Source organism: Saccopteryx leptura, chromosome 3 (assembly GCF_036850995.1).
Source record: "Saccopteryx leptura isolate mSacLep1 chromosome 3, mSacLep1_pri_phased_curated, whole genome shotgun sequence".
Classification (NCBI taxonomy): Eukaryota; Metazoa; Chordata; class Mammalia; order Chiroptera; family Emballonuridae; genus Saccopteryx; species Saccopteryx leptura.
Window position 1 is genome coordinate 4,307,114 of NC_089505.1, and position 25,648 is coordinate 4,332,761.

The following is a 25,648-nucleotide window of genomic DNA, read 5'->3' on the forward strand; positions in this document are numbered from 1 at the left end:
ATTCCGTGAGAGCCATACAACGACCCATGTATGTCACACATTATCCAATAAAAATTTGGTGTTGTCCCGGAGGACAGCTGTGATTGGCTCCAGCCACCCACAACCATGAACATGAGCGGTAGGAAATGAATGGATGGTAATACATGAGAATGTTTTATATTTTTAACGTTATTATTTTTTTTTATTAAAGATTTGTCTGTGAGCCAGATGCAGCCATCAAAAGAGCCACATCTGGCTCACGAGCCATAGGTTCCCGACCTCTGGTCTCGATACTGAAAAGACCCCTTACTGAACCGAGGACAGGGGATCTCCGGGTTTAAAAAGCCCAAAGTTTTACCGCAGTTGTCAGAGTCTCTGAACTCATGATTGTGTGGAGTTTGTTGTTGTTGTTGTTGTTTTTCATACAGAGATAAAGGACTTGATGCTATTTGGGGACTTGGTGGGCAGGGGGCGCGGGAGAGGGGGGTGATGACCAGGCGTTGAGGACATTCTGGAAGCTCTGGGGGAAGAAAGCTGGGCCGTGTGAGAGGGTTGAGAAGGTAAGACCCGTTCCCCAGCAGCCAGTGGAAGACAGAGGACCACATCAACGGGAATTCAGAGGAAACACTGAGACACAGCCCGCTGCACAGCACGGATTCTCTGCTCTCCGAAGACACCAAGGTAAAACCACAATCAAGAAAGAACCCCAGCCTGTCCAGGCGGTGGCGCAGGGGATGGACTGGGACGCAGAGGACCCAGGTTCCAAACTCCAAGGTTGCCGACTTGAGCGCAGGCTCACCAGCTTGAGTGTGGGGTCACTGGGTTGAGCACAGGATCATAGCCATGACCCCCATGGTCACTGGCCAGAAGCCCAAGGTCGCTGGCTTGAGCTCAAAGGTCACTAGCTTGAGCCAAAGGTCACTCGCTCTGCCACAGCCCCCCAGGTCAAGGCACATATAAGAAAGCAATCAATGAACAACTAAGGTGCTGCAACAGGGATGCTTCTCATGTCTCTCCCTTCCTGTCTGTCTATCCCTATCTGTCTGGTCTGTCCCTCTCTCTATCAAGAAAGGAAGGAAGGAAGGAAGGAAGGAAGGAAGGAAGGAAGGAAGGAAAGAAAGAAAGAAAGAAAGAAAGAAAGAAAGAAAGAGAGAAAGAGAGAGAGAGAGAAAAGAAAAAAGAAAAGGAAAGAAGGGAGGAAGAAAGAGGAAGGAAGGAAGGAAGGAAGGAAGGGAGGGAGGGAGGGAGGGAGGGGAAACAAAAGAAGGGATGGAGGAAGAAAGAGAGAGAGAGAGAGAGAAAGAAAAGAAAAGAAAGAACCCCAGAAAGCTCTGCTGTTTGCTAGCACAAGGCGTGACTTGAATAGCACATAGTTATAGTCCCACAGAAAATGGCTTCCCCTAACCTAGAGTTTTTTTACGAGCACAATACCACCACACCGGGAAGGCCAGAAAACAAGTGCTTTGATGACATTTTCAAACCTAAACTTTTCATTTTTCAATTAGATATAAATCAGGGGGTAAAGTCTGCAAGTAAAAACCAGGATGAAGAAATATTAGAAACTACTTTCAGACTAGCCTGGTTTTGAATCACGGGGTGTTTTAAACTACAGTACACAGCATTTCAAGGAGCCGAAAAGCAATGGCTTTCAATGGAAACACTAGCCAGAGTGAATGGTTACAGGATTGAAACATTTTCACTGCGCACATTTCATGTGGGTTTCAATTAAACACCGCTGTCAATGTACAGATGGAGCCACAATTAGGAAGACTCTTACGGGAAACATTCACCACCACCGGAAACACCACTCCAAGCTCCTTTAAAGCTTCACGACTTGGCACCCAAGCACGGAATCTGAGTATGGTTATTTCAGCACCGATCTGAGCGAGCGTGCTTCAAGATCGTAATTACGGGGAAATGGATTTTAGTAATTCTGTACAATTAAAGTAAGTCAGCCAGACAGAAGAAGTTAAGAACGGTATGATTTCACTCGTAGGTGGGATATAAAATCCGAAAGCAACCAATGAATAAACAACACTCTCATGGACGTAGACAGCCAGATGGTGGTCACCGGAGGGAAGGGGGTGCGGGTAGTGAAAGGTAACAAGGGGGTCGAATACACGGTGACGGCAGGAGACTTGACTTAGGGTGGTGGGCACAGGATGCAGTCTACAGCTGATGTGTCACAGACCTGTACACTGGATACCTATCTAATCTTATGAACCAATGTCAGACCAATCAATTTAATTTAAAAATAAAGTACAGGGGGGGCCCGAGGGAACCATGCAGCCTTGTTCTCCCTCGCCCGCCCCCCTCTCTGTTAAACAAATTACTAAGGGAGGCACGTTTGAATGGAGCTGAAAGGTTTCCAGGTCCATCTTTGAAGCCCTCTGTCTGTGCGGATGAACTTGCAGCACACGCTCCCCTGAGTAGGGCAGAGGAAGGGTGGGGCCAATGCGTCAAGCTTTCCGTGACAGACAGCAGGGCGTGATGCATTTACATTCATAGCTGAGTGTTGTGAAGTCAACTAAGTCCACTGATACAGTCATACTGTTTGCCTTGTTTTAAAAAGCTATGTTGAGGCCCTGGCCGGTTGGCTCAGCGGTCAAGTGTCAGCCCGCATGTCCCAGGTTCAATTCCCGATCAGAATACACAGGAGAAGTGCCCAGCTGCTTCTCCACCCTTCCCCCCCCCTTTCTCTCTCTCCCTCCCTTTCTTGTCCCCTCCTGCAGCCATGGCTTGAATGAGCAAGTTGGCCCCGGGAGCTGAGGATAGCACCATGGCTTCTGTCTCAGGTGCTAAAAACAGCTCGGTTGCCAAGCAACAGAGCAGCGGCCCCAGATGGGGGTTGCAGTTAGATCCCAGTCAGGGCACATACAGGAGTCTGTCTCTCTGCCTCCCTGACTCTCACTTGATTAAAAAAAAAAAATCTATGTTAAGATATAATTCACATACCATACAATGAACCCATGTAAAATATACAATTCAAGGGTTTTGGGTATACAACAGTTTTTACTGTGGTAAAAATGTGTGACATCACATTTCCCATTTTCACCATTTGTGCATGTACAGGTCCATGGCAGTAAATGTGGTGGTGGTGGGGGGATGGGGTTCAATTATCACTGCTACTCAGTTCCCAAACGTCGTCATCACCCCAAACACAAACTCTGTAGCCACTAAGCCGTGACCTCCATTCTCCTCTCCCCTCAGCCACTGGTCATCTCTGTTCTGTCTTGATCAATTTGCCTAAATATCTCATATGACTGGAATCATACAGTAGTTGTTTATCTCTCTGGCATAACGTCTTCGAGATTCTTGCATGCTGTAGTGTGTTTCCTACCTTCCTTCCTTTTCAAGGTTGAATAATATTGCAGTCAGTCTACAGACACCATATGTTGCTTATCCGTTCACCTGCCAACGGACGCTGGAGTTGTTTTCAGCCTTGGTTGTGAATAAATGCTGTCATAAACATCAGTGGACAGTATCTGTGCAGCTTCCTGGTTACGGTTGCTTTGGACATACACCTAGGAGGAGAATGGCGGGGTCACGCGGTAATTGTATGTTTCGCTTGCTGAGGAACGCCGCCCCTGTTTTCCCTACGGCTGTTTCTCCCATTAGCAGAGAGCGTATAATGGTCCCCATTTCTCGGCATCCTCACCAACACTCATTTTCTTCCTTTCTTTTTTTTCTCCATTGTAGCTATTGTGGTAGGTGTGAGATGGTGTCTCGCTGTGGTTTTGATTTCCATTTCCCTAATGAGTCAAGATGCTGAGCGTCCCCTTCATCTGTTTATTGGCCGTGGGGACGCCTGCTTGGGAGAAATGTCTACTCAAGTCCCTTGACCATTTTTTGAGTTGTTTTGTCTTTTTTGTTCTTGAGTTGTAGAAGTTCTTTACATATTCTGTATATTCAATTCCATATATGATTTGCAAGTATGTTCCCCCACCTCACGGGTGGTCTTGTCACTCTCTTGATGGTGCGCTTGACACGTAGGAAGTTTTTAATTTTGAGGAAGCCCAATTTATCTACCCTTTCTTTTGCTGCAGGTGCTTTTGGTGTCCTATATATTATAGAATCCACTGCCCACGCTACCAGGACCCCCCACTTTTATAAAGTTTCTCTTCATGTCACTTGGCTTTGGTTTTGTTCTATTTTTTATTTTTTTTTTTAAGGGAACATTTTTGTATTGATTGACTTTAGAGAAATGGAGCAAGGGAGGGCAGGGAGGTGGGAGAGAGAGAGAGTGAGGTATATATAGAGAGGGGGGGGGAGGGAGGGAGAGGGAGAGAGAGGGAGAGAGAGAGAGAGAGAGAGAGAGAGAGGGAGAGAGAGAGAGAGAGAGCAGTCATTTGCTGCTCCACTTAGTTGTGCACCCCCTGGCTGCTTCCGTATGTGCTCTGACCGGGAACCGAACCTGCAACCTTGTTGTTTTGTAACAACACTCGAATCCATGGAGCTGACTGGCCAGGGCCTCTGCCACTTAGCTTTTAGGAAAGACTGACATCGGTACCATTCTCATGTAAGACATTCCAAAGGGACTTTTGCTTTTGCAAGAAAACAAACAGAACACAGTGGGAACAGCACCCAGGCTCGGTTTTGCAAGGACCCTAGCGGCAGTGGCGCCCCAGCAGCCAGAGCGGCCCCGTCCAGCTGCTTCCTGGAACCACACTCGGTGCCTCAGCACCAAGCCACCGGCGCTCTGCGCTGCGTCTGTGAGCATCTGGGCGTTGCCTCCACTGACCCCGAGCTTCCATTAGCGAGACGGGCCCTGAGGTAGCAGGAAGGCCTGATAGAGAGAGCTCCCCAGGGTGTTAGCTGAGCACCAAACTGGAATGTAATTAAGCAATCTGATGGCGATCGACGAAATACACATATTGTGGGTGTGTTGAATTTGGGGCTGGGGAACCCCCAACAATTTTCTGTTGGTTTCCCCAGGGCTGTTCTACTTTGTGAATAGGGGAGGAAACCAATACTTTTTTTTTTTTTTTTGGAGGACGTTTCTTTCCCTTTTTACTCCTTTTCCTATTTCTTATCCTTCGTTCCACACTTCAAACACAGGCAGCCCACCCACCACGACGGACACCTGTAGGTTACATGCATGGGGCACATTTGGGGAAAAGAAACATTTCTCCTTAGACACACAGATGTGGAGGACTCATTTCTCCTTAAGCAACCCTGTCCTGACTATGCTGTTGTTTCAGATCTTCACGGGGAGAAGAGGGAAGTCACCTCACAGACAAGCACGGAAGAGACCTCAGGCCCTCCCACTCTCCGCACGTCCGTCTTGTGAGGAGGGTGAGGAATACATGAATCTGGGGGAGACAGGATGGAAGGGATGGATCCCCCAGAACCAGCTGGACAGAGTGGCCCCGTGTTCCACGCCCACGGCCTGCCAGGCCCTCCTACAGATCGTCCCAGTGCAACAAACTTTATTTTAACAGTCCAGTCAACAGAGGTAGCAGAGTAACTGGAATTACTGTTTCCCTGGGCAGGGTGTATGGGGCTGCCTAACTATTTTCCCTTTAAGTGGATGAAGGAAGGTTTAATTTCAACTCAACCATTTGGCATGCCACAGATGGACACACCACCCTTAACCCCGACCCGGCCAGGGGGGTGGGAGCAGAAGAAGTCCATCCCCTTCAGCACAGTTCATATGAGACAATTCAGACACAAGTACCCTCTCCTCAGTGGCCCCCTTCCGAAATGACCGTAGCATTCATTACCTGTCTCACTCCAGATTTACGATTTATTGTATGTCTGAGTTAAATCGTCTTCTACCTGTTTTCTATTGCATGATTAAAGGCACCGTTGAAATACCATGGGTAGGCAGTACCATTATACACGTTGTAAGTAAGAACTGTCCGTGACTACCAGGAGTGACGGGACAGTGTGTGTGACCTACAGATTGTCATCCATGTGTTTCTCAGATATGGTATCTTACGCAAAACCTAAGTTAACAAAAATACCCTCGGTCACCTGGAAACGGACTGTAAACAACCGCCTAAGACCCAAAGGGACAGTGACATCATTGAACACTTTTTTAAAGTGATGTTACAAGGCTGAGGTTACAGAGGCCTGCAGGGGTGTCATCCCTGCCTGAGCAGGCAGCCATGCTGCCCTAGAATCCAAGAAAATGGAATTCCAGTTCAAGTTCACAGCGTGTAAGAAATCTCAGCGAGGAGACTGCGACAGTGAAGGCCAAAGCTAGTCGGAATGGCCCTGGGGACAAAGAACGGCAGGACCGCTCTCTCTACGTAGACATTTCTTTACACCGTACTTTTAACAAATGTCTCATACTTTGGGGAATTGTCTTGAAATGCATGGTTTTAAGAATGAGACAAAAACTAAACCGTAGTCTCGATTTTACCAGTGAACAAGGAGCTGTGAGAAAAAGTTCATCACTGTGGTTCCATAATTATCTTGTTATTTGGCCCTGGCCACTGGCTCAGTGGATAGAGCCTTGGCCTGGTGTATGGATATCCGAGTTTGATTCCCAATCAGGGCACACAGAAGAAGTAGCCGTCTGCTTCACTCCTCCTCCCTCTCCCACTTCTCTCCATCTTCACCTCCCATAGCCAGGGGCTTGATCGGTTTGAGCATCAGCCCTAGGCACTAAGGATAGCTCCATTGGAGTGCATCAGCCTCAGGCACTAAAAATAGCTCAGTACTGTAGCATCAGCCCCAGACGGGGGTTGCCTAGTGGATCCTGGTCAGGGCGCATGTGGGAGTCTGCTTCACTATCTTCCCTCCTCTCATCTGAAGATAAAAATAATAATAATAATCCTGTGATTTCTAACTAAGAAGAAAACAGATGGACTGACTGACTTTGAGCCCAGTATCTTGGTAAACCCTAGTCAGAGAATGTCGGCCCAGACTGTGCACTTTTGGGTGACGAGGCCATGGAGAGAGCTGTCCTTACACTCACATCTGAGACACCAGAGCAGGGCAGACTGGGTGAGTCCGACAGCTCTGGTCACAAACATGAGAACGAGTGTCCCTTTGGGCCCACGAACCCCAAAGAGAAAGAGACCTGAGGGGCTTATGGCGCACGGGCCCCAGGACGTCCCGGTGGCTCCCGTGAAACCCCGTCTGCCCTCCGGTGCCGTCCACCCGAGAACCGCTGGGAAATGCCCAGACAGAAACACGCCAGGCAGAAAGGCATCAGTGTCGCCGTGGCTACTTCTCAGTCGAGGCTGGAAGCGATTGTTTCACCACCTGGGAAACGCCCCACTCGACTCTGAGAAGAAAGACGGTCTTTCTGCAGAGAAAGAGCCTTCAGCTTGGTCAGATGTCCACGCAGCAGGAGAAAGACAGCGCCCTTGGCTCACCCGTCCCAGAGGTGCGGCCTCGCGCCTCGACCTCAGAACAAAGCCACCGTGTGTTGTGGCTCCCTCAGCGCATCCGGGAGATATGAGAGAATTCCTGAGAAAGGCCACGCGCGGGCCCACATCATTGGGTTGATGTTCCTAAAATACAGCAGCGTGCTCTCCACGCGGAGGGCCCTGCCCGCTCCTGTGGGCTTCTAGAACCCGGGGGTCCGTCTCCTCTGTACAGAGGGGGATCCATCCATCTGGAGCATCACTCAGGAACAGGGAAGCTGCCTGGCCCCTCCTGCAGGGAAGGGACCCAGCCACGGGGAAGCCTCCTGCAGGGAAGGGACCCAGCCACGGGGAAGCCGCTCGGCCCCTCCTGCAGGGAAGGGACCCAGCCACGGGGAAGCCTCCTGCAGGGAAGGGACCCAGCCACGGGGAAGCCGCCCGGCCCCTCCTGCAGGGAAGGGACGCAGCCACAGCCCACAGCCCACGCAAGGACACCAGTCACACTGTGCCCAGGCCACCTGCCTTTAAACCTCAGCATCTTCCGGGGAGGGGACCTCCTGTTATCAAACTTTTCCTTATGGGCTAACTTTTAAATCATAGTTATGGACACTACAGGAGGGGGAAAAAAAATTACAGAGATCCCCCTGGAAGAAAGAAAGGAGGAAATAATGACAAGAAGAAACCAACCAACCAGCAAACATTCAGAGGCCCCACCTGCACTTCCCCAAAGGAAACAGGAACCGTTAGCTCAGAGGAGGGCTGGGGAAGAGAACCAGTTCAGATCATCATTACTTTGAAAAGCTTCTCTTTTCCCCCCCCACAGTAGATATTCCCCCACCCCAAGCTACGTAAACACACACTGAATCCTTACCGATTGAATTCTAAGGTAAAGAGGCCTGGAGAGTAAGCTCTTTGAGTAAATCTTATCAGTAAAACAATGATCATTTTATTCAAATATTCAAGTATTCATTTCAAATCCTCTCTAACTGGTTCTCCGAGTACACAGCGCAACACCTGGGCCCCGGGTCTCTGACTCAGTGGGTCCGCTGGGCCCGGTGCGCTCCGAGAACGGCCCGGCTGACCTGCGTAAATCTGGGTGCGTGTGTCACGTGGCAGGAGGTGTCCACCGGCCGCGCCTGTGGTGGAGCCTGAGTTACTGCAATGTGGCTGCTGGCCGCCCCGAGCAAGAAGCTGACGTGGTCAGTGGCTCCAGGACCGTCACAGAGAATGAGCCCGTGAGGGGTCTGTGCCGCCTCTTAGTCCAGAGGGGACGCACTCAGGTAGGTATTCACACGGCACAGCAAGCGCACAAGATCACACACATGAAAAAGACATAAAAACGACAACAACAAAAGATGAGTAAGGAGATAAAACAGCAGCAAAGGAATAAGACAAAATGTACACCACAAAAAAGTTCAGACCCACTGCAGGTGAGCCGTGAGCCGGACTACAGACTCCCTGGCCGTCCTGGTGCAGAGGCGAGCCGCCCACGGACACCACAGAACAAAGGCGACCCCTTGTCCTGGAAACACAGAAAGCCGTCCCCCGTGTGAAGGGAAGACCAGCGTCCCCTAACGGCCAGCCCTTCCCGAGCAGCTTTCTGTAGACACAACCTGACTTCGATGTGACATGGTCCAGGGGCGCCCACAGGTCTCTGGCCCGGCTGCACTGAAGTTCTGTGTGGCAATCACCACTGTCATCCCTCCTGAAAAGTGGCTGGACTGCACTCCTCCCAGGGTGCCCGTCGGACAGAGACCCCCACCCCCACACCCCCGCCTTGATCACGAGCTGAGGCGGACGGGAGAGGGGATGCTCCTTCACTCCATCAGGGAAGCCAGGTCGCAGTCCTTGTAGAAGCCACCCCTCCATGTGCAGAGGGACCTACGGGCTTCCGTAGTTGGGGGCAGTATCCTCACCGCCCCAACGGAGAGGAGAACGGGCTGGCGCGGTCCCACTGGTCTACAGGAAGTGCCTGGCACAAAAGGCCTCAGAAGCAGGTAATATCCCCCAAGAGGATCTCACGGGCTATTACCATTTGTGAGGCGCAATGCTTGTTGTGGCCCAAGTTCTGAGACTGAATGTGGGCAACAGCGTAGTCACAGCATAATGCCCGTCACAGGCCGCGTCTGTCTTCACGCTACAAAGTCGGGTGGCGTGCGGGGGCAGGGGCTGGGCTGGGGGTACACTCCTCATTGTCAGAAACAAGGGGGGGCTCGCTCACGTGCAGGTTCTTGCTGAACGTGCACTCAGGGACAGCACATCACAATGGTCAGCGGGTACGGACAGCTGCAAAAGCTCTTAAGGGTATTTGTAGGCGGTTAACTTAGCGAGAATCACGGAGGTCTGAATTACGTTCTCCAATAAAGTAACGGCACGCTTTAGTTAGAGCAGGGGTCCCCAAACTATGGCCCATGGGCCTCATGCAGCCCCCTGAGGCCATTTATCTGGCCCCCGCCGCACTTCCGGAAGGGGCACCTCTTTCATTGGTGGTCAGAGAGAGGAGCATAGTTCCCATTGAAATACTGGTCAGTTTGTTGATTTAAATTTACTTGTTCTTTATTTTAAATATTGTATTTGTTTCCGTTTTGTTTTTTTTTTTTCTTTAAAATAAGATATGTGCAGTGTGCATAAGGATTTGTTCATAGTTTTTTTTATAGTTCGGCCCTCCAACGGTCTGAGGGACAGTAAACTGTGAAAAAAGTTTGGGGACCCCTGAGTTAGAGTATCTGTACACCTAGTGTGACTTACTCCAAAAAAAAAACTTGGGACAAGGCACCACTTTCTTACCTATAAATTTTATAAACTTCTTCCAGGGATTTGGACTTCCCTCTTCAAGAGAACAGTTTTCTTACACATCCAAACCAATGAATGGGTCTGTTCCAATGAAAAGTGTTCAAGACCAGCGGGAACCAACCACTACCTTTATTTCCACCGAGATATACCTAATTCGGCGCATTCAAGAAAGACGGTATCTCTGGTAACCACCTGAGCAAAAGTGACAAACAGTAACAACAAAAAAATGCAAAGGGAGATGTCACGGGTTAATTTAATGAAAACCAAAGGTTCTTTGTGTAACAGAAGAATGTCACCTACGGCACAATGACAGGAAGCTGCCAACGCGCAAGGTCTCCAGGAGCGACGGGCGGCGCACGTGCCAACGTCACAAGCCGCGTGTTATCGTTGTGTAAGCCTCTCAGTCAGGTGTGAGCCACTCCCGTGACCTCCAGGAGCTCTCTGAGCCTTTGTTCTTGACTTCTACGCAAATTTCAAACACACAACTCTATCTGTAGATAAGCGTTTACCTTCGTGGAGTGAATAAAAACCTCTCGTTTACCCAGGACACGTGGTGCGTATTATCAAAGGAACCCCGTATTTCCTTCCTCGGGGTTACGACAGATCCGGGAAAATACACCCTATACTCAGTCTCCACATTCTATCAGATCAGCAAACACACAAGGGAATTCACTGGCTACACGTGAAGAAAGTTTGGGCATGCGTGCGCGCGCACACACACACACACACCCCTCCAAACAAAGTTATAACAATTACCCTGAGGTGCAAAACTGAGAAAGAAAAGAGGAGAACAGAGTTTGATAACTTACATTCCTGAAATCGATACGTCTTTGCGCTGATACACAACTTTGAAGATAAAACTTCCATCCCAGAAAACGAGCCCTCTGACCTGAATCAGCATTGACAGCTTTTGGGAAAATCCTCCCCGGAATGAATCCCGGCAAAGCAGCCCTTCCAGGAAACCCCTCACATCCCTGACGCTCCCATGTCAGGCTCCGGGAGCATTCCAGGGTCCCTGGGGACAGCAGCCCTCTGCTCCCGTCTGCCCCACAGTCAGTGCCAGACCCACTATTCCAGCGGGGAAATGGGACTGCACAACCAGGGACTTTGCACAACCTGGGTAGTGCCCTCGGGCGCCCACGTGAGGACAGGTGTGGAAGGCTGGACGGGTACAGAAATGCGCCTCCTGCTGACGGCGTGCGTTTTCCTGCTGTCATCGGGCATTGTTCTGTCCGCTGTGCAGAACACCGGCTTCCCACTCCAGCCTCCATCCCAGCCACCCTTCCCCTGCGTAGGCAGGGCAGCGTACGAGGAGGCCGTGGTGCTGAGTCAGGACCACAGGCAGCGTACGGGGAGGCCGTGGTGCTGAGTCAGGACCTTGGTTCCAACTGAGGTCCTGTTACCTGGCCCCTCAAAACCTGCCTCTCCAGGCCCTGGCCGGTTGGCTCAGTGGTAGAGCGTCGGCCTGGCGTGCAGGAGTCCCGGGTTCGATTCCCAGCCAGGGCACACAGGAGAAGCGCCCATCTGCTTCTCCACCCCTCCCCCTCTCCTTCCTCTCTGTCTCTCTCTTCCCCTCCCGCAGCCAAGGCTCCATTGGAGCAAAGTTAGCCCGGACGCTAAGGACGGCTCTATGGCCTCTGTCTCAGGCACTAGAATGGCTCTGGTTGCAACAGAGCAACGCCTCAGATGGGCAGAGCATCGCCCCCTGGTGGGCGTGCCGGGTGGATCCCGGTCAGGCGCATGTGGGAGTCTGTCTGACTGCCTCCCCATTTCCAACTTCAGGGAAAAAAAAAAAAAAAAAACTGCCTCTCCAGCAAGCATGCTGTAACCTCACCTGAGACGGTTACTGCGGAAGCCCTCAGCAGAGGAAATAATGTATTCAGTTCATCCTCCTAGGTGCCTACTTGGCGACTAATGTATCACCTTATGAATGGGGGACCACTGTTTCCACTCCAGGTGGCCGGGGAGGTCAATGAGGCCAAATGAAGTCACGTGGCTCAGTTCTCGCAGCCGGTACGTGCCGGGCCAGGATTGGCAGGTGCAGGAACGGTCCCAGGACCCGCGGCACTGAACCACTGGGCCATGTCAGGGAGGCGGAGCGCATGGGACCGAGCTGACATCAAGAGAATGGGTCAGAAGAAGGACCACCTGCCTCTGCCACAGGGGACTCAGACTCTGTGGACCTCCCTTCCTCACTGCCCGCACCTCCTCCACACCCGAGCCTGCCCGGGCCAGGAAGGTGTGTGTTTCTCAGACCAGAAGCCTCTCTCTGTGACGTTCACGGGTTCTGCCCGACCGGGAGAGACTGAGTGCCGCCTGCTGTTCACAGACACAGAGCTTGACGGCGGGTGGCGGTGGCACACGCACACACACTTCGGAAAGGACCCGCCTCGGGGACGAGAAACCAGATAACACACACGTCCAGTCCGCAGTCAGTGGACGTCCTGCAGAGCCCTCCTGAGTGTCAGGAAGCACGGCAGACAACAGAGACGGAGGCATCGGCGTTAGTGCAGGTAGGAGGCTCTGGAGCAGGGCGAGCAACTTCTCGTCCAAGGTGGGAGGAAGGAGAGAACGGGCCCCGGGCACGGGCGGGGGCCCCTCCAGGTCTGAGCTGACACCCACCCGTGCCACAGGGTCATCGTCACGGAACTGTCTGGGGAACGGTGTCCACAGTGAAGGAGGGACGCCAACTCGGCCCCTCCAGGTCTGAGCTGACACCCACCCGTGCCACAGGGTCATCGTCACGGAACTGTCTGGGGAACGGTGTCCACAGTGAAGGAGGGACGCCAACCCCAAAGCCAAAAACCAGTCTGGCTTGGATTTCCCTACAGCCAAAACGGAACTTCTGAGAACGTCTCTGGTCTCTGCCTTGTGAAGAAGAAAATGCCCCAGAATCCTCTCTTCCCGAAGGTTTTTATTCCCCTGCCAGGTCCTTGTTCCCTCCACCCGGTACGCGCTGCTGGGAAGTATCACCAATAAGACCTCTTCTGAAAGCGGATCCCGGTTCCTCACGCTGGGGAGAGTGTCCTCCACGTGGACATCCAACCAGACCCTAAGACCAGGACTCTTGTGCAGTGCTTCTGTGTAAAAGCCTCCTACCTGTGGCCTCCCTCCCCGGAAAGCTATGTGAACCTTTCTTATTTGGAAATGACTCTAACAGGCAGTGAGCCCATCCACTCTTCCCTTTTATTTCCACTTCATAGTTCTGATGACTTTCCAGCACAGCAGGGTCAACCAAAGATAAAGGCAGAGGATGTAAACAAAGAAGGAGGGGTGTGAAGAGAGAGAGTGGGAGGGAGGAGGGAGGGAGGGAGGGAGGGAGGGAGGGAAGGAAGAGAGGAGGGGGGAGGGAAGGAAGGAGGGAAGGAGGGAAGGAAGAGAGGAGGGAGGGAGGGAGGGAGGGAGGAAGGAAGGAAGGAAGGAAGGAAGGAAGGAAGGAAGGAAGGAAGGAAAGAAAGCTGACTAGGTCATTTTGATATATTAAAAATAAAATCTAGCTTTTTTAAAAAATAAATAGAGAGCAGAGCTTTGTAGCCCCATCAATCACCGGGGTAGCGCGGTCTTCGACAAGGACGCACGTGACCGGATCCCTGCGCTTGGCTGAGCTAACCTGCACCGGGGCGTCTGAGACAACACTTGCCTGTACGGTCAACCCGAACACAGAGATAAATGCAAATAAATAAATAATAAAAATTTTAAAAAGCACCGACTATGACATCTGAACACTTGGATCATTTAACCACATACCAGTCAAAATTAGAAAACGTTAAGGTGCGTCAATCGCCCCCGCAGCGCCCACGCCGGGTAATAACAAGGGAGGAATTCAGTTGCCTACCTGGGAATCTAAAGTAGACCACGGGGGTGGGGGGTGGGAGGAGGAATAACAATGGCAAATTAGCTACTAGACGAGGGGAGTAGGGGACTCTCTGAGCACACAAAGGGTGCGCGATTGCCACTCAAATATTATATAACAAAGGGGATCATTTGCTGTTCTATTCCTTGCAACCGGATTGTGCAACAATGCCTCCCATTCCAGCTGAAGGTCACAGGCTAGGAAGCGCGCCCACATTCATTGTTAGTTTCATCTTTACCTGGATGGACCACAGGGGGGGGGGGGAGCAACAGGGCGGTCCACGTTCCAGATTAAGTAAAAGCTTCAGAAAGGAAGGGATCTATCTGCCCAGGTGTCCACACCCTCCAGGGATGGAGGAACCGACATTCAAACTGTCCAACCTTCAACCCCCGTCATGGATTGCAAGTATGACGTTCCCTACAGACAGGACACTCTGATGATGATGTTTCCTCACCCTGCTGCTGGACGGCTTTTCACTCGTTGCCCGAGTCTGTTACAACTGAACACTGAGACAAACTTTATTTTGACAAGAAGCCATCCTGATTATAACTGTCCATCGCAGTTACTCGAGAGAGAAAACGAAGGTAGACACATAGACTACCGAGGTAACCTCAAATGAGTCGAAGTTCTCGAAATGGCATGCACGTCCGTCTTTTACAGTAGAATACAGGAAAAGCGGAAAACGTGAAATTTCTGGATGTCAAAAATGCTTTTCCGACTGCCAAAATGCTTCAAATAATAAAAATTCTGGTGGCTTTTGTTTACCAGTTTTAAAAAGAATCCTTTAAAGACTGCATACCTTGCCATTTCTGTATTAACACTATCCATCCAGTATTAGGGTTTTACACCACTTTCAAAGCACCAACCACAATAGATCACATTCTCTATAAGCATATTAAACAAGCATGTCTATACTATTCACGTCTGTAAAGGTTTAAAAGTAAAAAAAAAAAAAGAAAAGAAAACACATGTTACTTTTTCATCCAATTACATTGGCCAATTTAAACACGTTGACGCACAGAACTCCAAGATGGGAAGACGGGCATCATGCCTTTTCGCTCAAAGAAACTGTGAACACAACGAAGGAAGAAGCCAGACCTCTCCTGTGATGACCTGTCAACTACCACAGGGAACTATCGGCACCTGCTGGGCCTGTCCCTGCTCCCAAAGCTCAGTCTCCTCTCTCCAAGGACTGCCACACGTCGCATTCCTACCTGGTGGTCAGACACGGAAACAAAGTTTTGATAAACGGTACTCTACAGTGTTGTTTTCGCCAGTAGATACAGACTGAGAGGAAACAAAGACAGTTTCAAATAACAGTTAATACCTTGGTTTAGCCTGACCAGGCGGTGGCACTGTGGAAAGAGCATCAGACCGGGACACGGAGGACCCAGGTTTGAAACCCCGATGAGCGCAGGCTCATCTGGTTTGAGCAAGACTCACCAGCTCGAGCCCAAGGTCACTGGCTCAGCTGGAGCCCCACGGTCAAGGCACATAAGAGAAAGCAATCAGGCCCTGGCCGGTTGGCTCAGCGGTAGAGCGTCGGCCTGCCGTGCGGGGGACCCGGGTTCGATTCCCGGCCAGGGCACATAGGAGAAGCGCCCATTTGCTTCTCCACCTCCTCCCTCCTTCCTCTCTGTCTCTCTCTTCCCCTCCCGCAGCCAAGGCTCCATTGGAGCAAAGATAGCCCGGGCACTGGGGATGGCTCCTTGGCCTCTGCCCCAGGCGCTAGAGTGGCTCTGGTCGCGACAGAGCGACGCCTCGGAGGGGCAGAGCATCGCCCCCTGGTGGGCAGAGCGTAGCCCCTGGTGGGCGTGCCGGGTGGATCCCGGTTGGGTGCATGCGGGAGTCTGTCTGACTGTCTCTCCCCGTTTCCAGCTTCAGAAAAATACAAAAAAAAAAAAAAAAAAAAGAGAAAGCAATCAGTGAATAACTATGGTGCGGCAACAAAGAACTGATGCTCTCATCTCTCTCTCTTCCTGTCTGTCTGTCCCTATCTGTCCCTCTCTCTGTCTCTCTCTATCCCTGTCACAAAAAGAAAAATAATAACTTGGTTTTTTAATAAAAATTTGGCAAAAAGATAATACAATTCACCCAACACCCTCAATAACTTCATCCAGACTGTTACGCTGTCCAGTACCCCACCGGGAGATATTAGGAGTAACACACACACACACACACACACACAATAGTGACGCTCACCAGAGGTCACTACTCTAGTAACCACACCTCATGGAGTCGGAGGGATGTCACCACGTGGTGGGTGTACTCCATCCACAGGTGAGTCCTGCGGGTGGCTCCCATATTCACGGCTGGTAACTCACAACAAACGTAGTGTCTGCTTTACCTACCCGGAGAAGACACAAGCCACAAACTGTCCAGGAGGAGCAGACAGACAGGCCGTGGTGAGCAGCACGGGACCAGCAAAGGGCAACAGGTGTCCATGGACCCGCAGAGAAAAACGAAGAAACTTCCGCAGTTGGAAGAGAGATAAAAATGCGTAACTGTCTGAGGTGGTTAATTAAGGCAGAGAACGGAACTCTACACCCTGAGAGTCCTTTGAAAGGCATTTCTATGTTATAAAACAACAGTAACTGCTGCTCATAATGGTAAAAAGGAAGATACGAGTGTCTCAAAATACAGCTAATAAGATAAGGCATCCCACACTTTGGGAAGACTTGTACAGAGGCACCTTGAGATACGAGTTCAATTCGTTCTGTAACCGAGCTCGTAAGTCAGTCAATTCATATATCAAACAAATTTCTCCCATTTAAAATAACTGAAATAGATTTAATCTGTTCCAGCCCTGTAAAACATCCCCAAACCATCCTAAATTATGAAAAATACATGTTTTTAATTAAGAAACACACATGTAGACTTTACCAATGCATAACAAAATATATGAAATGAAAGAAAAAAAGTGTTATTTAGTACTGTATTCTTACCTTGGAGACAGACGAGTGTGGCTAACGGAGGTGAATGGTGGAGGAGGAGGGAGGGAGGAAGGGATGCAGGCACTGTAGACACGTAAACTAAAACTGCACTTTCTTAACACTAAATGTAAACTAAAACTGCATTTTCTTTACTTTAAACAAAACTAAAACTGCACTTTCTTCACTTAAAATGAAACCACAAAAACTTAATTTAAAAAAATGCGCTTTCTTAACTTTAAACTTAACCTAAACGTAACATTACGTATTTTTCATTTAATCATCACCTATTTTTGCCTTTTTGGCTGCACTTTCGGCACTTTCACTTGCAGGACTTTTGAATAAAAATCTATCCAAAGAGGTCTGCTTTTGCCCGCCTTTTAAAATGTTACAGAAATGTGACAAACAAGTGTCATTAAAAAGTGCTGAAGCACAACCAGTTGAAACTTTTTCTGGGTCTTTCTTTTCGATGAAACTTGAAAGCTTCTCCCACATTGCCAGCATGTCTTTAATTTCACTAATAGAAATCACTTCCTCTGACTGTACCTCCTCCTCACTACTAATCTCCTGCAGAAGCTCCGTATGTTGCCTCATCTGTAGCTCCTTCAACTCCTCAGTTGAACGTTCCTCCTCCTGTTCCTTAACGAGCTCGTTTACGTCACCCTCATCTACCTCCAGACCCATCGACTTTCCGAGGGACACAATCTCCTCCAACGCTTCTACCTCGGTCTCGGTCTCAGTCTCTGGTTCGAATCCTTCGAAGTCCCTGTCTGCAACAACATCAGGCCATAACTTTTTCCATGCCGAGTTCAAGGTTCTTCTTGTAACTTCTTGCCATGACAAGTCAATAACGTGTAAACATATCACGATGTTATAGTGATCTTTCCAAAACTCTCGAAGGGTTAGAATTGTATTCTCAGTCACCTCAAAGCAGTGGTGGAACAAGTGCTTTGTGTAAGCCTTTTAAAGTTGGAAATGACCTGCTGATCCATAGGTTGCAAGATTGAAGTCGTGTTGGGTGGGAGGTAGAGGACGTTCAAGAATTTGAACTCATCGAGGATGTCATCTTCAAGGCCAGGTGGGTGGGCTGGAGCATTTTCAAGGATTAGTAATGCTTTCAATGGGAGTTTATTTTCTTGAAGATATTTCTTCACTGCAGGACCAAAGACGAGATTTACCCATTCAATAAAATACTGCCGTGTAACCCATGCCCTAGCATTGTCACACCACATAACCTGCAGTTTTTCTTTAAGAATTTTGTGAGTCTTAAGGGCTCGAGGACTTTCAGAATGATATGCTAGCAGTGGCTTTACTTTACAGTCACCACTAGCATTTGCACACAATGCAAGGGTCAGACGGTCAGCTTCTCCTCTGCGGTGATTAAAGTTCACCAGGGCATTTTTTTTAAAACAATCCTGTTTTGTCACAGTTGAACACTTGTTGGGGGATGCAGCCTTCCTTTGCGATAAGTGCAGCAAAACGTGCGATGTACTCCTCAGCTGCCTTAACGTCAGCACTCGCAGCTTCACCGTGCCTCACCACCAGGTGGATGCCAGATCTCTTCTTGAAATTTTCAAACCAGCCGTGACTTGCCTTAAACGTATCTTCTGCTGCCTCTTTTGAGGTTGATGGTTCTTTCTTCTTCAATTCTCTGTACCTCAAGGTACCACTGTATGTAGAGTAACTTAAATCATTAAAAGGAGGTGTTTTTAAAAAGTTGTACGTCGTTAATGTGGAAAAGACTTTCTTGCCCAGAAAGGCAGAATAGATCAAGGAGGCAAAGGCTGTCCCTCACATGGTGACAGTGACTCAGCAGACATTTCTGAGGCACCACGCAAGATGCTGGGGACAGACACCTTCATGCGCGTGCACATATCACTGCCTCCACAGAGCTGGGCCGAGTTCAAGCTCTGAGCTTTGCTTGTCTTGGGACTCATCCCCCTTGAACTGTTAGAAGAACCAAGTGATATCGTGAACACAAAACTACGTGAACACCTGGAAATCGGCCCAGGGCTGCACCATGCTGATACCTGTATAACCACCCTGCCCACTGTGATGTCTCCACACACCTGCCCGCCGAGACAGCACCCCACCGGCTGTGCGTGTGTTTAAGCTGCCCATTTTGCGGGGCATGCCGTGGGCTGCTCTGACCCTGGGAGGCAGCACGCGGCCGCCACGCTGTCCTGGGATGCTGTAATTGTGCACCAGGGCAGGGAACACCATCTCCACCGGGTCTCACCTGCTGCCACTCCAGCTGAACACCTTCCCTCCCTCAACTGCCGTCTGCCTGCACCCACACCTGTTACTCATTCATGCCCTTCTGTCTCTTCCTCAGGGAGAGAGTTCCAAATGTCCTGGTTGGTTCCACCCCTTGGTCCAGGTGGGTTGAGCAGGCTGCATTTGCTTAGGTGGGCCTTGACCGCTAGACCACAGGCTTGTGGACCACGGTATCAACCCACACGAGCTTCTCCAAAACCACTGGCTGAATGGTACTGCATTCTACCGCAGAGAGAGCCACATAGACACAGAAATTAAAATAAGTCAAACACAATCCATCACAGAGGTCTCAGAGAGGGGAGCTCTGCAAAGCACATGCAAAACCACATAAGCATCCTGGGTCCAACGTCAGGGGGATGAAGGGTCCAAGGTACAGGACTTGTGCCTGGAGCGCTCTCTGGTCTTGTTGACGAGACTGTGAGCCAGATCTCAGGTAGAGCCCCAGGTGTAACCTGTACCTCTTCTGAGGCTCCACCCCACCCCCTGGGGCTCGCAGGCACTCTCAGGTGAGGGAAGGCCACCCACCCAGGTCATCTCCTCTTCTCCAGCTTGTTAACCCAGGCAGCCACCCCTTTGTAGCGTGCTCAACTTCCTCACACCCTGCGCCCTAGCGCACATTCTGAAGCTGGGGTAGCAAGTTTGCTCTCACAGGTTCAAAGAGATGTGAATGATCTATGTTCCCCCATATGTTTACAACACAAACACTTTACACGCATTTTTGTCAAGAGCTTGGATCTGACAAATGGTTTGGTTTCTGGAGTCTGTTCACCACCTTACCAGAAAGCCAGCCTTCAATGCCTTCAGATCACTGAGTCAACCCTGAGCTCTGAACAGATTATCTTCTAACTTCAATACATAGTCTACCTTGCATTCCTCTGACAACGTCTCACTTCCAAATCATAACTCTAATACTGACAGGTGAACGGGTGGTGGGTAGGTGGGTGGGTGGACAGATGGATGGATGAATGGACAGATGGATGGGTGGACAGGTGGGTGAAGGGATGGATGGATGGACAAATAGATGGTGGATGAATGGATGGATGGACAGGTGGATGGACAGATGAATGGATGGATGAATGGATGGATGGATGGATGGATGGTGGATGGTGGATGAATGGATGGATGGATGAATGGATGGATGAATGGATAGATGGTGGATGGTGGATGAATGGATGGATGGATGGATGGATGGACAGGTGGATGGATGGATGAATGGATGGATGGATGGACAGGTGGATGGATGGATGAATGGATGGATGGATGAATGGATGGATGGATGGATGGATGGTGGATGGTGGATGAATGGATGGATGGATGGATGGATGGATGGATGGATGGACAGGTGGATGGATAGATGAATGGATGGACAGATGGACGGACAGATGGATGGATGTACGGACGGACAGGAGGGTAGATGGATGAATGGATGGACAGATGGATGGATGGATGGATGGATGGATGGATGAATGGAGGATGGATGGATGGATGGATGGTGGATGGATGGATGGATGGATGGAGGATGGATGGATGGATGGATGGATGGATGGATGGATGGACAGGAGGGTAGATGGATGAATGGATGGACAGATGGATGGACAGATGGATGGATGTACGGACGGACAGGAGGGTAGATGGATGAATGGATGGACAGATGGATGGATGGATGGATGGATGGATGGATGGATGGAGGATGGATGGATGGATGGATGGAGGATGGATGGATGGATGGATGGATGGATGGATGGACAGGAGGGTAGATGGATGAATGGACAGATGGATGGACAGATGGATGGATGGATGGACGGACAGGAGGGTAGATGGATGAATGGATGGACAGATGGATGGATGGATGGATGGTGGATGATGGATGGACAAGCAGATGGATGGGTGGATGGATGGATGGATGGATGGAGGATGGATGAATGGATGGAGGATGGATGGATGGATGGAGGATGGATGGATGGATGGATGGACGGACAGGAGGGTGGATAGAGACACAGAGCTCTGCAGTGAGCTGTTAACCTGGTGAAATACAGTCTGCCTGACCTATAAAAGCTCTCCCTGCTCAGATCCACCTGGACTCCCCCCAGCAGGGCCCTCTTGGCTCACACTGCTGCCAGAACCCATAGATATTCCCACTCTGGGGCCACAAGCCAGCTGCACTGAGCTTCCAAGAAGGAAGCAGGGAAGCCCCTCTCCCTCTGGAAACAGGAGACGGGCCACCGTGAAAGGGAAGCACAAAAGCAGGTGTTCTCAGGCCATTTCATTTTTCAGAGTCTACAAGAACAGTGAGGATACAGACATCGACTTATTTAAAATAATCTTTGCCCAAGGACCCTCTTGAAAACAGGTTTCCCATGTATGAAGATAGCTGATCAAGAATTTCCATTTCAAGAGAGTCCCCAGCGAGGGGCCCTCGGGTGCTGCACCCTGAGCAAAGGCGTGCAGTGCCCTGACTTGCTGACCGACCATGTGCATCACGCACACGAAGAGAGCCCACGTGGTTCTCCCTGGTGAACCGGTGCAACTGCTTGGATTCAAAAATAATCTTGGGACTTAGAAAGTGAATCAATGCTGTGTAAAAAGTCCAACACCTCACGCTATCTGAGGGAAACAGGACAGTAGATGTTGTCTGACCCGAGGGCTGCTGGCTGCAGAGGCCTGGCCGGCACCGGGTCACCTCCTCCCAGCCCGCTCCCGGTGGCTGGCACTGCCGGCTCCTAGCACCGTGAGACTCACCTGTGGGTCCTCACCCTGCGTCGTGCATGTCCTGAGCCTCCCTGCTTTCGGGAGCCCATGTGGCCCTCCAGCAGGAAGAGTCGGGACGGGACGCACAGAGCCCGTGGGAGAGGGGCCAGGTGGGGAAATGCCGCTGCCTCTGCCCCTCTGGGGGCAGGTCCTCTGGGGGCAGGTCCTCTGGGGGCAGGTCCTCTGGGGGCAGGTCCCACTGGGAGGGGCAGGTCCTCTGGAGGCAGGTCCTCTGGGAGGGGGCAGGTCCTCTGGGAGGGGGCAGGTCCTCTGGGGGGGGCAGGTCCTCTGGGAGGGGGCAGGTCCTCTGGGAGGGGGCAGGTCCTCTGGGGGCAGGTCCTCTTGGGGGGGCAGGTCCTCTGGGGGGGGGCAGGTCCTCTGGGGGCAGGTCCTCTGGGGGGGGCAGGTCCCACTGGGGGGGGCAGGTCCTCTGGGGGCAGGTCCTCTGGGGGGCAGGTCCTCTGGGGGGGGCAGGTCCTCTGGGGGCAGGTCCTCTGGGAGGGGGCAGGTCCTCTGGGGGGGGCAGGTCCTCTGGGGGGGCAGGTCCTCTGGGGGCAGGTCCTCTGGGGGGGCAGTTCCTTTGGGGGCAGGTCCCGCGGGGAGGGGGCAGGTCCCCCTGAGAGGTGGCAGGTCCTGCTGGGATCAAGCCCTACCCTCTGCATGTCTGCAGGTCCACATGGCACTGGGAATCACTTGCCCTCTGTTGGCTGCCAGCCCGGTCCCTGAGCCTCCTTCCCCACCTGGGTGCTCCCTGCTGGTGTCCACCGCACAGTAAACCTTAGGCTGACCTGGGCGCTCTCTGCTGGTGTCCACCGCACAGTAAACCTTAGGCTGACCTGGGCACTCTCTGCTGGTGTCCACCGCACAGTAAACCTTAGGCTGTCCTTTCAGGGAAACCCACAGGAAGAACCAGGAGTGTGTAGGAAGCTTCCTTCTAGGGAAACTGAGTGATTAAGAACCACCAGGGTGGGGGGGTTGATCTAAGGGTGATTTCTCAGGAATGGAGCCGCCACTCACACTTGGCAGAAACCCACACGCGCCGTCAGCCGAGATCTCCTCAGCAATTCACTGACCTCGGCCCGTCACTCGTCCCCACTGGGACTAGGACTCTGCACAATGCCACACGGTCCCACAGACACTCCACACTCGAGGACAGCGTCTGTGTCTCGGCGAGGGAACAGGAATGAGGGAGGCGAGAGCGGCCAGCACGCTGAGTGAGTGGCAGGTCAGGTCCTACCACAGGAGCGCACCGAGCATCCTCAGAAACAGGCCAGGCTGGGACAGGTTAGGGTCCCCACAGCCCCGGGACAGGAGGTGCAGGGCCGCACCGCACCTGTCCCCAGAGCCCAGGGCTGCAAGGACGTTCTCCACGGACCTCGCTCGTGAGGTCCCAGTTTCCTTTAGAAAATCAGAAGTTACACATTCAGGAAACCTGAAAAACGGTCCTGCCTTCTCTGTCCTCTTTAGCAGACTAAAAAACTGAGGCGAGGCTCTGACGCTCGATGGAAAAGCAGAGCGGAAATAGTACCGAGGTAAAACTTTCACAACTCAACGAATTTCCACAATCTGATGACTTAAGGGAGAGGCACGCTACGTAATTCTTGCTTGGAGGAGAACTGACAGTTCCCGAGCACCCCATTTCACAGATAAGGAAATTGGGGTTCTCAGAAATATAGCAGAGCTGAGATTGGAGCCCAAGTGTTACAGCAAGATCTATGTTTCCAGTGCAGCCCTTCCCCCCTACCTTCTTAGGAATACTTCATTCCGTACTGAGAGGTGCGTATTGGACACTCCTGCTCACCTGACATACACACTGAGCCAACCTCATGCTCACACATGGTCAAGGGAGGGCTGGTGCAAAGGGGATCCCTTCTGGCCTCTTGATACGCTGACCACCCAGGTGTTCTGTACAAAGGACAGGGGGTGTCCAGGAGGGACCCCCTGCCACGGCTGCACAGTTGACTGACTTTCTGGAATCTCCTCTATGATCTATGAAGTGCTGCCTATAGAACAGCAGGAGCCAACTCAGCCATCTACAAAGACTCAGTCAAGAAGAAACAGTGTATCCTCTTAAAGAATTCCAAAAGATCCTAACAGACAAAAGGGCAATTCCTCAAATTATTGGCAGAGTGTTAAAGTGATACACACACACACACACACACACACTGCACACTGGTGGTTTTGTTTCGGACAAATGCACACCTGGCGTAAGATGTCTTTCAAACGGGTTTAAAATGTGGCCTCTGAATTCACACTTCAAGGGAACTTCTCATGGGCACATTCTCACCTTGGTTCAAGCCAGTGGGAATTAAATGACAAAATAAAGATGCAGTAGCTCTCGAGGCCACTCTTGTAGATCATTTAGAATCCAGACCAACAATCTACAAAATTCTAAAGTAGATCAATAACCAGTTACAAAGGAAAAATTTACACTCTCTCCCCCAGACCAAACCCAAGCCATAGTGTCCCCTGGATAGTGGCACCGAGTTGGTAGACAACATCCTAGGCAAGGCACACACCTCACCCACCTTCCAGAGCTTTCTCACGCACCCCAGCAGCAGGGAGGTCCCATGGGAAAACACCTGTCTGCTCAGGAGGGAGTGGGGGGTGTGTGTGTGGACAATTCAGAGAGACAGAGGCAAGAGGTCAAAGCCACCAGGTGTGTGGAGACCCCCTAAATGGGAAGAAATACCCTCAGAGCCATTCAAAACCCAGGTTCCCTTAAATGGAAGCACTCTAATGACCACCACTTTTTCTTCCGTTCTTTTTCCTTCCAAAAATTCTTCCCTTTTATTTTCAACACATTTGCCTTTCTGTTTCTTGCCAAGAAAGTGCGAGGGCTGCTTCCAAACCCCAGCATTTCCTAGTATCAGCGTTCCCAGGACTGGACTTCCTGTACCTAAAACACACCACACCTTTTCCAGCCCGGTGGGCACCCGAGGTGGCCGTGTCATTCCTGTTGTCACCAGCCACTCCCCACCACCTGGACGCCTTCACGGGGCCGGCGGGCTGCCCTCCACAAGGACCATCCCCCGGGGCTCCTGGGCATCCGAGGACATGGCGATGCCAACGTGTCCGGCCTGTCCTCTGTTCGGAGCACTGCCAGGGACACCGGACCCACTGAGTCATCGCAGCTCCACCTCAGCCTGCCCACTGGCAACGCAGCCTCGGTGTGGCTAAGCCGCCCAGTGCCAGGTCACCCTGCATCTCCACGGGGGCGCACACAGCAAAGAGAGGCCCAGAGCCGTCCTGCCAGGCCTTGGAGCCGGCTTTTCCTCACTGAGAAGCACCGGCCTGCCGTGGGTCGACAAAGGACAGAACGGGCACAAGAGCACGCTGTTGGTATCTCTTCACACACACACACGCACACACACACACACACGCACACACACACATGCACGCACACACACACATGCACACGCACACACACACATGCACACGCACGCACGCACACACACATGCACGCACACACATGCACACACACACGCACGCACACACGCATGCACGCACACACACATGCACACACATGCACACACACGCACGCACACACACATGCACATGCACACGCGCACACACACATGCGCACACACGCACGCACGCGTGCACACACGCACACACACACAGACACACACACACACACGCTCCCGGAGGCAGATCTCGGTCTCACAGTGACATGTGGACAAAGCTGAGGTCATCTCCACACCCAGTACTGAAGACCTCACTGGACTGGCAATACAGGGTCCTTCCCA

The 25,648-nt window shown here is 51.3% G+C and overlaps 1 protein-coding gene and 1 non-coding gene across 3 annotated transcripts in view; one reads left to right on the plus strand and one right to left on the minus strand.

Annotated features, from left to right (window-relative positions):
- The window catches only part of PDE10A (phosphodiesterase 10A), a 415,008-nt gene that overhangs the window by 160,659 nt on the left and 228,701 nt on the right, over nt 1-25,648 (minus strand). The window lies entirely within an intron of this gene.
- On the plus strand, nt 15,457-15,532 carry TRNAG-GCC (transfer RNA glycine (anticodon GCC)). Its single transcript has one exon. It is a non-coding gene; the product is annotated as a tRNA-Gly (tRNA).